The sequence below is a fragment of the Callithrix jacchus genome, chromosome 3, assembly GCF_049354715.1.
Source record: "Callithrix jacchus isolate 240 chromosome 3, calJac240_pri, whole genome shotgun sequence".
NCBI classification, from domain to species: Eukaryota; Metazoa; Chordata; class Mammalia; order Primates; family Cebidae; genus Callithrix; species Callithrix jacchus.
The window spans coordinates 77,981,933-77,998,349 of NC_133504.1; the positions used below are offsets into that span (position 1 = coordinate 77,981,933).

The window sequence follows — 16,417 nt, forward strand, 5'->3', positions numbered from 1 at the left end:
AAAAGGACATTCATTGTATAATTAAAAATTCCAAAGTATACTGGGAAGCCAGAATGCCACACTCCTTGGTGCCTAAAATAACACATTATTATAAAGTAGAGCAATTTCATTTTTAGAGCATGAGAAAACCAAGACTATGAAACATTTGCTTTCTGAGATTTGTCTGAGCCTTAACTTCAAGAGCATGCAGTGAAGGTGTAAATTTCATTATTAAATAGAGAATTCTGCCCTCTGTGAGCCGAACATCCAGTTTCCTGACACCTACATTTAATTTTGGCCCTAAATAGATGTCTTGCCTTTTATTGCTTAGGTCTGCAAACCCCAGGCCCCACAATGAAGGAAACTAGAATAATTCCAGTCCCAGGGTAAATGTTCTCCAGTCATCCACTAATCATGGTTACGTTTTATTCCAGGTCCACCACTGAATTTTTGTGGCAGTTTTGGGTAAGTTACTGTTCTCTGAAACTCATCACCATTATTATTGGGGGTTAATGGAACCAAGAAGCAAGTTGAAGGAAGGACAAAGCTTATTTCTTAATAGAAATCACTTACTAATTCTCTAGCCTCACAACTGATGAACTACGGCCCATGGGACAAATCCAGCTGAACTGCTTCTGCAAATAAACTTTTATTGGAACAGCCACTCCTGTTGCTTTATATGTTGCCTATGGCTGCTTTTCCCCTGAAGATTTGAGTAGTAAAAAATACCACATAAGGTTGCAGTGAGCCAAGACTGTGCCATTGCACTCCAGCCTGGACAACAAGAGCGAAACTGTCTCAAAAAAAAAAAAAGGGCCATATAGCCCACAGATCCTAAAATATGTACTTATTACTTAAGTACATACTCCCAGAGGAGGACATCTGGGCTCCTCCTCACTATACTTCCTCCATATAGAGCTGGTGCATGCGGCTGGTGGGAAACCCTGTCTGTGAACCCTGGTACCTCAGGCCCCTAGGTCAGAGTCCCTTGAGGGGACTGTAGGGCCCATGGCCGAGGGGCATCAGGAGAGAGTGGCCCACCAGCCACTGCCTCCATCTGTCTCCCTCTCTCATCAGAGCCTTGCCCAGGGTTCCCTCCCTGGCCTGGGCCACCAGCTCCTGGTCCATGAGGTCCCCTCAGAGTTTGCTGACCCTTCTCTAATCCCATGCTACTTAAAGTGCAGTCCTCAGACCAGCAGCATCTGCATCAGCTGGGAGCTTAGTAGAAATGTAGACACTCAGGGCCCACCCACAGCTCCTGAATCAGAATCTGCCTTTTCACAAGATCCCCATGTAATTTGCATGCACAGTAAACACTGAGAAGCATTAGTCTAGACTGTCAAGGCCAGGTGTCAGCTTTTCCTATAAAGGGCCAGATAGTAAATATTTTAACGTTTTTGAAGGTATGTCTCTGTTGCAACTATTCAACTCGGCCTTGGAAGCTGAAAAGTTGCCACAGACAATACATAATAAATGGATGTGATTCTATCTCAATAAAACTATTTATGTCACTCAAATTTGAATCTCATATAATGTTCACATGTCACAAAGTGTTATTAGTCTTTTTTTTCAATCATTTAAAAATGTAATAATTTCAATCATTTCTTAGCTTACCTGCCATACAGAAACAGGCAGCGGGTTGGATTTGGCCCACAAGCCGTAGTTTGCAGAGTTCTACTCCAGGCTATTGCCATATCACTTATGGCCACATCACTGTTTAGCCAATACTTTGTCTCCCTTTTCACTTTCCCCAAGACTCTAAACACCTAGTTTATATTTTCTTTTGTTTTCACTCTTTTTTTTTAAGAGACATGGTCTTGGTCTGTCACCCAGGCTGGAGAGCCATGGCATGATCATAGCTCACTGCAGCCTTAAACTCCGGGACTAAGCAATACTCCCAACACAGCCTCCTGAGTAGCTAGGACAACAAGAGCATGCCACCACACCTGGCTAATTTTTAAATTTTTGTTGTTTGTACATACAAGGTCTTGCTGTGTTCTCCAGGGTGGCCTTGAACTCCTGGGTCTCAAGCAATATTCCTGCCTCGGCCACCCAAAGTGTTGGCATTAGAGGCATGAAAGACTGCACCTGGCCTAGTTCACATTTTCTAGTATATGTTACTTTAAATAAGTTACTAATTACTCATCTGATTTATCCTAGAATTTGTTTCTGTTTCTCCTGTATAATTTCTAACTTGTAATAAAGTTTCTGTCAAATGATGTGATGGTGTACTACATAATTTTCATTGGCAGAATAAAAACATAGTACAGAGAGACTATTAGGAAGACAGATATATTATACATATGTATATAATGTACATATTATGTATGTCTTTTTGGGGGCTCAGAAACAGATAACATACAATATGGCACTTTGACATGATGAATTGAAGAAGAAACCTCAAGGTCTCTCTGATTGTTCCCCCTCACCCCTCCTGGCTCTCGATCCTCTGTGTCTCCCAAAGCACGGAATGAAGTTATCCTCTGAAGTTCCTTATCTGCTTAAAATTTGGACCTGCCAAAGAAGAAAATAATTATCTCTGGTTCCTTCCTTGAGTTTTCATTAACTGAACTCATACCACAGAAAAGACTGAAGTCTGTCAAAAACCTGGACAGACTTCTGTTACATATGTTTGTTTGCTCTGTGAGCCCAGCAGACTTTGGTGATTGTATGTTCTTCAAGCCCATTTACTTCCCCTAAAAACCATTTGTTATCACTCTAAATCATCCAGAGTTCCCATATCCCTGTCCCCTGAGAAGTAGAGTATATAAGCATTTGTACCTCATTGGGACATTGTGTATGCACTCTGTGATTCTCCTCATGTACATATTAATAAATTTGTATGCTTTTTCTCCAATTAATCTGCCTCTTGTGAGTTGACTTTTCAGTGAGCCTGCAGAGAGCAAAGGGGGAACAATCTCATATACATGTAAGCAGGTCAGCAAACCTATCTGTGTATACACACACCTGGTTCTGAAGGCATGGGAAACTAATCACAATTAAGAACTCTTTTGCCCCCAAATTCAGATGAACCATATTAATTGTTTCTAAATATGCAGGCCGAGTTCAAGTCTCTTTAACTGATATACAAACCTTTTGAGATATAGAGCTTACGAATAGATAAGTACCAGAAAATAAGTTTAGCTTGTAGAAACCTTTGTAATCAAACCTTATCAAAGCTAAGCTTAGAGACACAAAATGAAGACCTGTTACTAATGACGGGTAGATGAAAGAACTTTATTGAATTAACACAACATTAGCAAGTTAGGTTAACCAATTTAAGAAACATGAAACTACCCAAGATTTTTCAGAAGTTCACTTTATATAAACTATATACACACAATATTATAGAAAATATATATTCATGTTTCTATATTATAATCTTATAGGAAACATATATATATATGTTCCTATATATGTTTCTTATATATTGTCTGCATTTATATGTCTTATATGTACAATCTTATGGGAAACATATATATATATGCATATATATATCTCCTATATATTATGTATATATATATATGAAAGAATATGTATATATATAAATCTTGTATGTGTATATGTGTATAATATATATACACAATATGCATTTTTAAAAGTTTTATTCTGAGCTGGGAGAAAGATGGCAGCAGCCCTGGGACAGGATTTGGCCCAGCTCATGAATTTGAGCAGTTCTCATAAAGATCTGGGGGTCAAGCATCATCAGATCCTGGAAAAAGCCATTCAGTTATCTGGAGCAGACCAACTAGAAGCTTTGAAAGCTTTTGTGGAAGCAATGGTGAATGAGAATGTCAGTCTTGTGATCTCAAGGCAGTTGCTGACTGATTTTTGCACACATCTCCCTAACCTGCCTGATAGCACAGCCAGAGAAATCTATTACTTCACCTTGGAAAAGATCCAGCCTAGAGTCATTTCATTTGAGGAGCAGGTTGCTTCCATAAGACAGCATCTTGCGTCCATATATGAGAAAGAAGAAGACTGGAGAAAATGCAGCCCAAGTGTTGGTGGGAATTCCTTTGGAAACAGGACAAAAACTACTATGTAGATTATAAACTGGAGATTTACTTGAAGATTGCTAGGCTATATCTGGAGGATGATAATCCAGTCCAGGCGGAGGCTTACATAAATAGAGGATTGTTGCTTCAGAATGAATCAACCAATGAACAGTTACAGATACATTATAAGGTATGCTATGTATGTGTTCTTGATTATAGAAGAAAATTCACTGAAGCTGCGCAAAGGTACAATAAGCTCTCTTACAAGACAATAGTCCATGAAAGTGAAAGACTAGAGGTCTTAAAACATGGTTTGCACTGTACCATCTTAGCATCAGCAGGACAGCAGCATTCTTGAATGCTAGCTACTCTTTTTAAGGATGAAAGCTGCCAGCAACTTGCTGCCTATGGGATCCTAGAGAAAATGTACCTGGATAGGATCATCAGAGGAAATCAGCTTCAAGAATTTGCTGCCATGCTGATGCCTCACCAAAAAGCAACTACAGCTGATGGTTCCAGCATCTTGGACAGAGCTGTTATTGAACACAATTTGTTGTCTGCAAGTAAATTATATAATAATATTACCTTCGAAGAACTTGGAGCTCTTTTAGAGATTCCTTCGGCTAAGGCAGAAAAGATAGCATCTCAAATGATAACAGAAGGATGAATGAATGGATTTATTGACCAGATTGATGGCATAGTTCATTTTGAAACATGAGAAGCCCTGCCAACATGGGACAAGCAGATCTAATCACTTTGTTACCAAGTGAATAATCTTTTGGAGAAAATTAGTCAAACAGCACCAGAATGGACAGCACAAGCCATGGAAGCCCAGATGGCTCAGTGAATCCTTGCAGAACTTCTGTGCACATGACATCTTTTTCCATGTTGTGCAAATCAGTTTCACTATCTCCAAAGCGTTTGCATCATGACCTTACACATTTCAATCCCTTTTATGCTGGGATTTAAAGAAGACATTATTAGAGCAGGAAGTACAAGCATTTAAAAATACATAGTTCCTGTTTATTTCAGGGTTTCTGTGTATTAAGCTAACTCAGATGTTTTGAAAGCTTTTTCTTTAAACAGAGTAGGTGAAATATCTGTGGCTAAAAGGTTTGAGATTTGTGATAACTTTGTGGTCATGTAAAACTTAAGTGCTTTGTGCCTCTCCAAATGTGGTTATTCTAATAAATGAAAAAATGAGCCAAAAAAAAAGTTTTATACTAACTGGATATTTTAGACTAGGTTCTGACTCTTGGTCTAGGTTACTGCCATCTTGCCATCTCTCTTTCTTTCCATATATATATTTTTTTTCTTTTTTTTTTCACTTGAGTAAAAATAAAAATGAGTTTATCTTTATTTTATCATCCAATTTTCTCTATTCTTTCTAGGATAATTTATTCTTAGGATATAAGCCTCAAGTAAAGGCCTACATACTTTGTCTGACAAATCTTTTTGTGTGTGTGACAAGGTGTCGCTCTGCCACCCAGACTGGGGTGCAGTGGCTGCTCTTTCCCCCTGATGATTTGAGGAGTAAAATGGACCACATGGCCCACAGATCCTAAAGTATGTACTTATTACTTGACCCTTTAAAGGAAATGTTTGCTGACCCTACTCTAAGCCTATGCTACTTAAAGTGCAGTCCTCAGACCAGCAGCATGTACATCAGCTGGAAACTCAGTAGAAATGTAGACACTCAGGCCGCACCCACAGCTTCTGAATCAGTTTGCCTTTTCACAGGATCCCCCAAGTAATTCACATGCATAATAAACATTGAGACGCACTGGGATCAGCAAACTTTTGCTGTAAATGGCCAGGTAGTAAATATTTTACCCTTTGTGGCAATATGTCTCTGTTGTATCTATTCAACTCTGCCTTGGCAACTGGAACGTGGCCACAGATAATATGTAAATAAATGGTCATGGTTGTATCCCAGTAAAACTATTTATGGTCACTGACATTTGAATTTCATCTAATTTTTACATATCACAAAGTAGTATTACTTTTATTTATTTAACCATTTTAAAATGTAATAACCTTTCATAGCTACCAGGCCAAACAAAACATATATATGTGCATATCTATTTATCTATCTCCCTCAGCTCAGTCTCTGAGAGAGAGTGTATAATATACATATATATGTATATAAAAGAGATTGTTGGAATGAAGGGAACTTTATTAATGTGCATATACACAAATGCTTATATTTTAGATTTAATATAATTCATTTATTTACTTATTTTGAAACAGGGTCTTACTTTATCACCAAGGCTGGAGTGTAGTGACATAAACACAGCTCACTGCAGCCTCCACCTCAAGGGTTCTATTGATCCTTTCACCTTAGCCTCCCACGTATGCAAGACACTCAACACCAGGCCTGGCTAATTTTTTTTATTTTTGTTGAGATGGGATTTACTATGTTGCCTAGGCTAATGTTGAACTCTCAGGCTCAACCGATCTTTCTGCCTTGGCCTCCCAAAGTGCTTGGATTATAGGTGTGAGACATGGGCACCTAGCCCTGACAAATCTTTAACTGTAAATGATTCACTAATGAAGTATTTCCACAAAGTGTGGCAGTTAGAAAGATTTTAGCCACAAGAAACAAAATTCTGGCCTAACCATCTAAATCATGTTGGCATTTATTCTTTCACAGAAGAAATGTTGAGATTAAGCAGCTCCAGCCTTGCTTATTTTGATGCTTTAACATTATCAAAGACTAAGAGTCTTTTCATTTTTCCATATTGCATTCTTTAGGCTTGTTCTTGGGCTAACCATCTTATAATTATACAAGGTAATCTCCAGACAAAATATTCTGTTTTTCCATCTTTTGTTTTATTCCAATAGGTTTTAGGGGAACAGGTGGTGTTTGGTTACATGAATAAGTTCTTTTTTTTTTTTTGGGGGGGGGAGGAAGGCAGGAAGGAAGGGAAGAAGGACGGTAGGGAGGAAGGAAGGGATGAAGGAAGGAAGGAAGGGAGGAAGCGGGGAGGGAGGGAGGGAGGGAGGGAAGGGAAGAAAGGAAATCAAGCAATGAAAGAGACATTGCCGACCTGGATCTAGAGGTTTACAAGTTGATTTCTTTTTTTTTGAGAGAAGGAAAGAAAAAAAAAAATAAGTAAAGGAGAGGAAGAAAGAGGAAGAGAAAGAGGGAGAGTAAATGGAAATATTGCTTTATTTTGAAAAAAATTGGGTATTAATAATGGCCAATCAATGTTTCATTTAAACTAATGGGTAGGTGTGATGTGGTATTGACAAGAATGTATATTTTGTGTATTTGAAGTGGAGAGCTCTATAAATATTTATTAAGTTTACTTGTTCTGGATCTGAGTTCGAGTCCTTGATATCCTTATTAATTTTCTGTCTCATTGAATCTAAGTCTCCTATCTGGGTGTTAGGATCGTTAGCTCTTGTTGTTGCATTGATCCTTTTACCACTATATCTTTGTTGCTTTAAAATCTATTTTATCCGATACAAGAATTGCAACTCCTGCTTTTTATTTATTTATTATTTATTTTTGCTCTCCATTTGGTTGGTAAATCTTTCTCCATCCCTTTGTTTTGAGTCTTTGTGTATCGTTGCATGTGAAACAGGTCTGGATGTAACATGCCGTTGGGTTTTGGCTGTGTCTTTTGATTGGGAATTCAGTCAATTTAAATTTAGGGTTACTGCCATTTGATGTTGACTGGCTGTTTTATCCATGTGTTGGTGTAAATTCTTCTTTATGTTGGTGCTCTTTACTTTTTGGTGTATTTTTAGAAAGGCTAATACTGGTTGTTTCTTTCTGTGTGTAATGCTTCTTTCAGAAGCTCTTGTAAAGCAGGCCTGGTGGTAATAAAATCTCCGAGTTCTTGCTTGTTCATAAAAGATTTTATTTTTCCTTCAGTTGTGAAGCTTAGTTTGGCTGGATATGAAATTCTGGGCTGAAGGTTCTGTTCTTTGAGGATGTTGAATATCGGCCCCCACTCTCTTCTGGCCTGTAGAGTTTCTGCCGAGAGATCTGCTGTAAGTCTGATAGGCTTGCCTTTGTGGGTTATCCGACCTTTCTCTCTGGCTGCCCTTAGTATCCTCTCCTTCGTTTCAACCCTGGTGAATCTAACGATTATGTGCCTTGGGGTTGCTCTTCTTGAGGAATATCTTTGTGGTGTTCTCTGTATTACCTGGGGTTGAATGTTGACCTGCTTTGCTAGTTTAGGAAAATTTTCCTGAATAATATCCTGAAGGGTATTTTCCAGCTTGGATTCATTCTCTCCGTTGCATTCAGGTACACCTATCAAACGTAAATTTGGTCTTTTCACATAGTCCCACATTTCTTGGAGACTTTGCTCATTCCTTTTTATCCTTTTTTCTCTAATCTTTTCTTCACGTTTTATTTCATTAAGTTGGACTTTGACCTCTGATATCCCTTCTTCTGCTTGAACAATTCGAGTGTTTAAACCTGTGCATACTTCTCGGAGTTCCTGTATTGTATTCTTCAGTTCCATTAATTCACTCATACTCCGCTCTAAGTTGTCTATTCTCAATAGGATTTCATCAAGCCTTTTGTCAAAGTTCCTAGTTTCTTTACGTTGGGCTACAACATGTTCTTTTAACTCACCGAAGTTTGTTATTATCCATTCCTTGAAGAGTGATTCTGTCATCAGGAGGCGCTCGTTCTCCATCAAGCCTTGTTCCATTGTTGATGTGGAACTGTGATCATCTTTAGAGGGAGAGGCGTTCTGACTTTGAGTATTCTCAGCTTTTTTACGCTGGTTTCTTCCCGTCATTGTAAATTTATCCTCCTCTCGTCTTTGAAATTACCAACTTTCAGATTAGGTCTCTTGAGTGGACGTCCAGGTTGTTAGTTCCCAGGGCCAGAGCAGCGGCGTTAAAACTGATGGTGCTTTTCTGCCCAGGATTCTCCTGTCGGGCTTCCTTCTTGTGTCCGTAGTAGGCGACTCTGCCTTCCCGGGGCTCCAAACCTCGGTCAGAAGGGGAACCGGTCCCGTTTACTCTGCTCCGAGAGCTGCCGCGCCGAGGTGCCGGCGGAACCGCTGCGCCGACCACGAGAGTCGCGCTGGCGACCCGTGTGTTTCCACCACTGGGGGATCTTCTGCTCCGTGAGCGACCAGACTTTGTCTGAAAGTGTGGCGTCCTCTAGTTCTCCGCGCCTTCCCTGAGAGCTGCAATCCCGGGATGTTAGCGATCGGCCATCTTGGATTGTTCTCTCATGAATAAGTTCTTTAGTGGTGATTTCTGAGATTTTTGTGCACCCATCACCTGAGCAGTGTACACCGTACTCAATATATAGCATTTATCCCTCATCCACTCTTACCCTCCCCAAGTCCCCAAAATCTATTGTATTATTATGTCTTTGTGTCCTCATAGCTTAGCTCCCAACTTATAAGTGAGAACATATGATGTTTAGTTTTCCATTCCTGAGTTAACTTTACTTAGAGTAATGGTCTCCACTCCATCCAGGTTGCATCAAATGCCATTATTTTATTCCTTTTTGTGGCTGAGTAGTATTCCATGGTATGTGTGTGTAGACAGATAGATATTTTTATCCATATTGATTGATGGACATTTCAGCTGGTCCCTTGCAATTGCAAATTGTGATGTTATAAACATGTGTGTCCAAGTATCTTTTTCATATAATGACTTTTTCCCTCTGGGTAGATACTCCGTAATGGGATTGCTGGATCAAATGGTAGATCTACTTTTAGTTCTTTAAGGAATCACCATACTGTTTTCCATGGTGATTGTACTAGTTGCATTCCCACCAGCAATGTAAAAAATGTAAAAGTGTTTCCTTTTTACCACATCCAAACCAACATTTATTATTTTTTGATTTTTAAAATTGTGGCCATTCTTGCAGGAGTAAGGTGGTATTACATTATTGTTTGATTTGCACTTTCCTGATAATTAGTGATGTTGAGCATTTTTTCATATGCTTGTTGGCCATACATATATCTTTTTTTTGAATTGTCCATTCATGTTCTTAGGTCACTTTTTGATAGGATTATTTGGTTTTTCCTTGCTGATTTATTTGAGTTCCTTATAGATTCTGAATATTTGTCCTTTGTCAGATGCATAGTTTGTGAAGATTTTCTCCCACTCTGTGAATTGTCTGTTCACTCTGCTGATTACTTCCTTTGCTGTGCAGCAGCTTTATGTTTAAGTTCCATCTATTTATCTTTGTTTTTGTTGCATTGCTTTTGGGTTCTTAGTTGTGAAGGCTTTGCCAAGCCAACATCTAGAGGGGACTTTCCAATGTTGTCTTCTAGAATGTTTTAGTTTTAGGTCTTTGATTTAAGTCTCTGATTCATCTTGAGTTAATTTTTGTATAGGATGAGAGATGAGGATCCAGTTTCATTCTTCTACATGTGGCTTGCCAATCACTCCAGCACCATTTGTTGAATAGGGAGTCCTTTCCCCACTTTATGTTTGACTTTATTTCTGGGTTCTCTATTCTGTTCCATTGGTCTATGTGTCTATTTTCAAATCAGTACCATGCTGTTTTGGTGACTATTGCCTTGTAGTATACTCTGAAGTCAGGTAATGTAATGCCTCCTGGTTTGCTACTTTTGCTTTGTTTTGCTTTGGCTATGCAGGGTCTTTTTTGGTTCCATATGAAATTTAGAATATTTTTTTCCGGTTCTGTGAGGAATGATGATGGTATTTTGATGGAAATTGCATTAAATTTGTAGATTGCTTTTGGCAGTAAGGTCATTTTTACAATATTGATTCTACCTATCCATGAGCATGGACTGTGTTTCCATTTGTGTGTGTCATCTATGATTTCTTTCAGCAGTGTTTTGTAGTTTTCCTTGTAGAGGTCTTTCACCTCCTTAGTTAGGTATATTCCTAAGGTTTTGTTAATCGTTTGTTTGTGGCAGCTATTGTAAAGGGGTTGAGTTCTAATTTGGTTATCAGCTTGGTCGCTGTTGGTGTATAGCAGTGCTACTGATTTATGTATCTGGTATCCTGAAACTTTACTGAATTCATTTACTAGGTCTAGGAGCTTTTTGGATGAGTCTAGGGTTTTCTAGAAATACAATCGTATCATCAGTAAACAGCAACAATTTGACTTTCTCTTTACCAATTTAGATACCCTTTATTTCTTGCTCTTATCTGATTGCTCTAGCTAGGACTTCCAGTACTATGTTGAACAGAAGTGGTGACAATGAGCATCCTTGACTTGTTCCAGTTCTTCAGGGAGAATGCTTTCAACCTTTCCCTGCTTTGTATAATGTTGACTGTTGGTTGTCAGAGATGGCTTTCATTACATTAAGGTATGTCTCTTCTATACTGATTTTGCTGAGGATTTTAATCATAAAGGATGCTGGATTTTGTCAAATGCTTTTCTTCATCTATGGAGATGATCATATAATTTTGTTTTTAATTCTGTTTATGTGGTGTATCACATTTATTGATATATTAAACCATTCCTACAACCCTGATATGAAACCCACTTGATCATGGTAGACTATCTTTTTGATATGCTGTTGGATTTCATTAGCTAGTGTATGTTCATCAGGGATATTGGTCTGTAGTTTTCTTTTTTTTGTTATATTCTTTCCTGGTTTTGGTATTACCATGATACTAGCTTCACTGAATGAATATCCCTCTTTCTCTCTCTTGTGGAATAATGTCAGTACGATTGGTTCCAATTCTTCTCAAATGTCTGATGGAATTCAGCTCTGAAAGTGTCTGGTCCTGGCCTCTTTTTTTTTTTTTTTTGCCAATTGTTTTTATTACTGTTTCAATCTCACTACTTGTAATTGGTCTGTTCAGAGTTTGTACTTCCTCATGGTTGAATCTAGGAGGGTTGTCTATTTCTGGAAATTTATCCATTTCCTGTAGGTTTCCTAGTTAGTGCATATAAAGGTATTCACAGTCACCTTGAATAATCACTCAGGAACAGGTTATTTAATTTCCATATATTTGCATGGCTTTGAGAATTCCTTTTGAAGTTGATTTCCAATTTTATTCCACTGTGATATGAGAAAGTACCTGATATAATTTCAATTTTCTTAAATTTACTGAGACTTGTTTTGTGGCCTATTATATGGTCTATCTTGGAGAATGTTCCAAACACTGATTAATAGAATGTGTACTTTGCAGTTGTTTGGTAGAATGTTTCATAAATATCTGTTAAGTCCATTTGTTCTAGGGTATAGTCTAAGTCCATTGTTTCTTTGTTGACTTTCTATCTTGATGACCTGTCTAGTGCTGTCAGTGGAGTTTTGAAGTCCCCTAATATTATTGTGTTGCTGTCTATATCATTTCTTAGGTCAAGCAGTTTTTTAAAATACATTTGGGAGCTCCAGTGTTAGGTGCATATATATCTAAGATTGTGATATTTTCCTGTTGGACAAGGCCTTTTATTATTATATAGTGTCCCTCTTTGTCTTTTTTAACTGCTGTTGCTTTAAGTTTGTTTTTTCTGATATAAGAATAACTACTCCTGCTCCTTTTAGTATCCCTTTCCATGGAATATCTTTTTCCACCCCTTTACCTTAAGTTTTTCTGACTCCTTATGTGTTAGGTTAGTCTCTTGAAGTTCGGCAACAGATAATTGGTTAGTGAATTCTTATCCATTCTGCAATTCTGTATCTTTTACATGGAGCATTTCAGCATTTGCCTTCAACATTAGTATTGAGTTGTGAGTTACTATTCCATTCATCATGCTATTTGTTGCTTGTATAATTTTTTTTATATTTTTTAATAGGTCCTGTGAAATTTATGCTTTAAAGAGGTTCTGTTTTGATGTGTTTTCAAGATTTGTTTCAAGATTTAGAGCTGCCTTTAGCAGTTCTTGTAGTGCTGGCTTAACAGTGGCAAATTCAATCAGCATTTGTTTGTTTCAAAAAGACTTTATCTTTCCTTCACTTATGAAGCTTAGTTTCACTGGATACAAAATTCTTGGCTGATAATTGTTTGGTTTAAGGAGGCTAAAGATAAACCCAATCCCTTCTAGCTTGTAGGGTTTCTGCTAATAAATCTGTTGTAAATCTGACAGGTTTTCCTTTACAGGTTACTTAATGCTCTTGTCTCATAGCTCTTAAAATTCTTCTCTTTGTCTTGACTTTAGATAACCTGATGACTATGTGCCTAGCTGATGACCTTTTTGTGATGGATTTCCCAGGTGTTCTTTGAGCTTCTTGTATTTGGTTGTCTAGATCTCTAGCATGGCCAGGGAATCTTTTTGATTTTTCCCTTAAATACGTTTTCAAACTTTTAGATTGCTCTTATTCCTCAGGAACACCAGTGATTTTTAGGTTTGTCATTTAGCATAATCCCAAACTTTCTGGAGTCTTTGTTCTTTTTTTAAAACTCTTTTTTCTTTGTTCCTTTTTCAAAACTCTTTTGTCTTTGTCACATTGGGTTAATTTGAAAGCCTTGTCTTTGAACTTTTAAGTTCTTTCTTCTACTTTTTCAATTCTATTGTAACTTTCCAATGTATTTTTAATTTACTTAGCATGTATTTCATTTCCAGATGTAATTTTTTTTTAATTTATGCTATCTATTTCTCTGGAGATTATTTTCATCCATACCCTGTGTTTTTTTCTTTTTCTTTTTTTTTTTCTATTTTCTCCTCTTCACAATTCTCAAAATTTCTTTAAGTTGTTTTTCACCTTTCTCTGGTGCCTCCTTGAGTAGCTTAATAATCAAACTTCCAAATTCTTTTTCTGACAATTTGGAGATTTCTTCTTGGTTCGGATCGATTGCTGGTGAGCTGGTGTGATCTTTGGGGGATGTTGAAAAACCTTGCTTTGTCATACTGCCAGAATTGTTTTTTGGTTTCTTCTCATCTTGTAGACTAGGTCAGAGGAAAGATCTGGGACCCAAGGGCTGCTGTTCAGATTATTTTGTCCCACAGGGTGATCCTTTGATGCAGTGTTCTTCCCATTCTGCTGGGGATGAGGCTTCTTGAGAGCTTGACTGCAGTGATTACTTTGCTTTTCTGGGTCTAGCCACCCAGCAGAGATACTGGTCTCCAGACTGATACTGGGGATTGTTTGCCAAGAGACCTGTGATATGATCCATCTTCAGGTCTTTCAGCTATGGATACCAGCACCTGCTTCAGTGGGAGGTAGCAGAAGAGTGAAATGGACTCTGTGAAAATCCTTGTCGCTTTGTTTAGTATGTTGGTTTTCATAAATGCTTGTTGTACTAGCAGTGAAGTTGTCACGTGGCCAGACTCAGGACCTCCGGTTAGCCAGGATGTTACAGGCAGTGGAGTTAGCTGTTGTTTTCTCCTTTTTGAAGCAGGTGCTTTTTTTATGACATTGCTAAAATGGCTTGAGTTGGTTGGAATCCAGCCAATAGGTGGTGGTTTCAAGAAAGCATCAGCTACAGTAGTATAAAGGGAATACAAGCTTGTTCTAGGTTCACCTGTTTAAATATTTGGGTTTCTCAGGCAGTGGGCAGGGCCATAAAGTTATCAAAAGATTATGTTCTCTGTCTTCAGCTATCAGGGTGGTTAAAGAAAGGCCATCAGGTGGGCAGGGTTAAGCCTGTCTGAGATCATACTCTCCTTGGGCAGGGCTTGCTGCAGCTGCTGTGGGGGATAGGGGTATGGTCCTCTAGCTTATGGAGTTATGTTCCTAGTGGGATTATGGCTGCTTCTGCTGTGTCATACAGGTCACCAGGGAAGTGGGGGGAAAGCCAGAAGTCACAGGCCTCACGGAATTCCCACATAGCCAGCAAGGCCAGTCTCACTCCCACTGTGCCCCACCAACAGCACCAAGTTTATATCAAGGGAGCCAGCAAGCAGGGCTGAGATCTTGCACCAGGCTACAAGCCTCCCTGTGGAGGAAGCAAGCAGGGCTTTCAGGCTCCACCCTCCCCACCTGCTGTAAGTTCTGTGCTCCTATCTGCATTTCCCATTCACCCACTTACCCACCACTGGATTCTGCCAAGCAAAATTCACACCCAATCAAAATTATTACAAAGTTGAGCTAAAAGTTTCTTTCTCCCTGTGGTCCTTCCCCAATTCCACTACCTGTCCTCCCCAAGGACTCCTGTGAGACAAAGTCAGAAACGGTTTTCCTGGGGACCAGGAGTGCCTAAAGGGCTCTTCCTGCTGTTTCTTCTACTTTCATATTTTGCTCAGCTCTCTAAATTTGTTTCAGTTCTATGGAAGATTATATCCTTCTCCTGTGATCTGGATTTTCAGGTTCCCCAGTGAAGATGTGTGTTTGGAGGTGGACATTTCCTGCCTCTCACGCTTTGGGCACTCACAGTTATTAGCTGTCTCACAACATTTGCAGCGGAAAGTCACTTCTTTCAAAGGGTCTGTGAATTCTTTCAGTTTTTCTGGTACGTTCCTGTGGTATTACTTGGAGTAAAAGTTTACAATGTGAGTCTCCACAGCCTGTTCTTTCCATCCATCTGAGTGGGAGGTAAAAGTTAGTCTTGCCTCATATCAACCTTTTTTGAATTGTACTCTTTAAAAATCTTTTCCATCTTTTTAAATCATGGCAAAATTTTTCCCTGAATCCTGCAATAGATTCTCTTTTATGGTTCATTGAAATACATTACACCTATTGCTAAAATTTGAACTGGCAAGAAGAATGAGATTACCATGATTGAATTAGGAAAGCACATGGCCATGTGAAGGAAGTTAAATTATCTGAACAAAAATCAGTGGTCTATTAGAAGGGAGGAAGGGAAGAGGTGTGGGGAGTTGTTATTGAGTAGTAAAACAATACTCATTTCTACAACCAGAATTAGTATTTAGCAAATTGTCACCAATAAAAGGTACCCCATTCATCAGCCAGTTAATTTGATGATACCTAATTAAATTTCAGGGAGTAAATACCATTAGGAAATTCTAATGTGACCTTACAACCCAAATATTGTAAGTAAGTAGCAGTAAGAAGCAACAGAAACATAATTACAAAATTCAAGGCAGACACCACAATCAAAGAAGAGCATAAACATTGTCAAAGCCTAACCCTAACACCTTCTAGCAAAGCAGTATCTATCATGTGATTCAAGCAGATGGAATTTGCAACCTCCACCCAGCCTCCGGCCAACTTTCTCTTCAATATATCATTGTTCCAAGTAATGTAATTGCTAGCCAGTTAGAATCTGAACTCTTTTTAGGTCCTTTTATCTAGCTCAGTCAAATGCTTGTCATTTTAATAACATTTCATTGACTCCTGCTTTTCTCTTATATATTTTGTTGTCTTAGTGTCTCTTTTATTGGTCACAATTCTACAGTCATTCTAATTTTCACAATTTGCACTTGTTAATAGCAACCAACAGTTGTTCTCACAGTTGGGGGTGTTAAGGAGTAGTAGGGACTATGGAAAAATGGAGAGCATATGCTCCACCTAAAGGACCAGCTGCTTTCCTACTGGCTAGTGGAAATGTGGGCTCAGGAAGGTGATATTTTCCAATTTTTCAGGAGAAATCAGGACTGTGAATGTTTTATGTAGTAATCTCCCAAT

The 16,417-nt window shown here is 38.5% G+C and overlaps 1 pseudogene; it reads left to right on the plus strand.

The window, feature by feature from the left end:
* Positions 1-3,604: 3,604 nt before the first annotated feature.
* On the plus strand, positions 3,605-4,933 carry LOC100391063 (COP9 signalosome complex subunit 4-like; annotated as a pseudogene).
* The last annotated feature ends 11,484 nt before the right edge of the window (positions 4,934-16,417 follow it).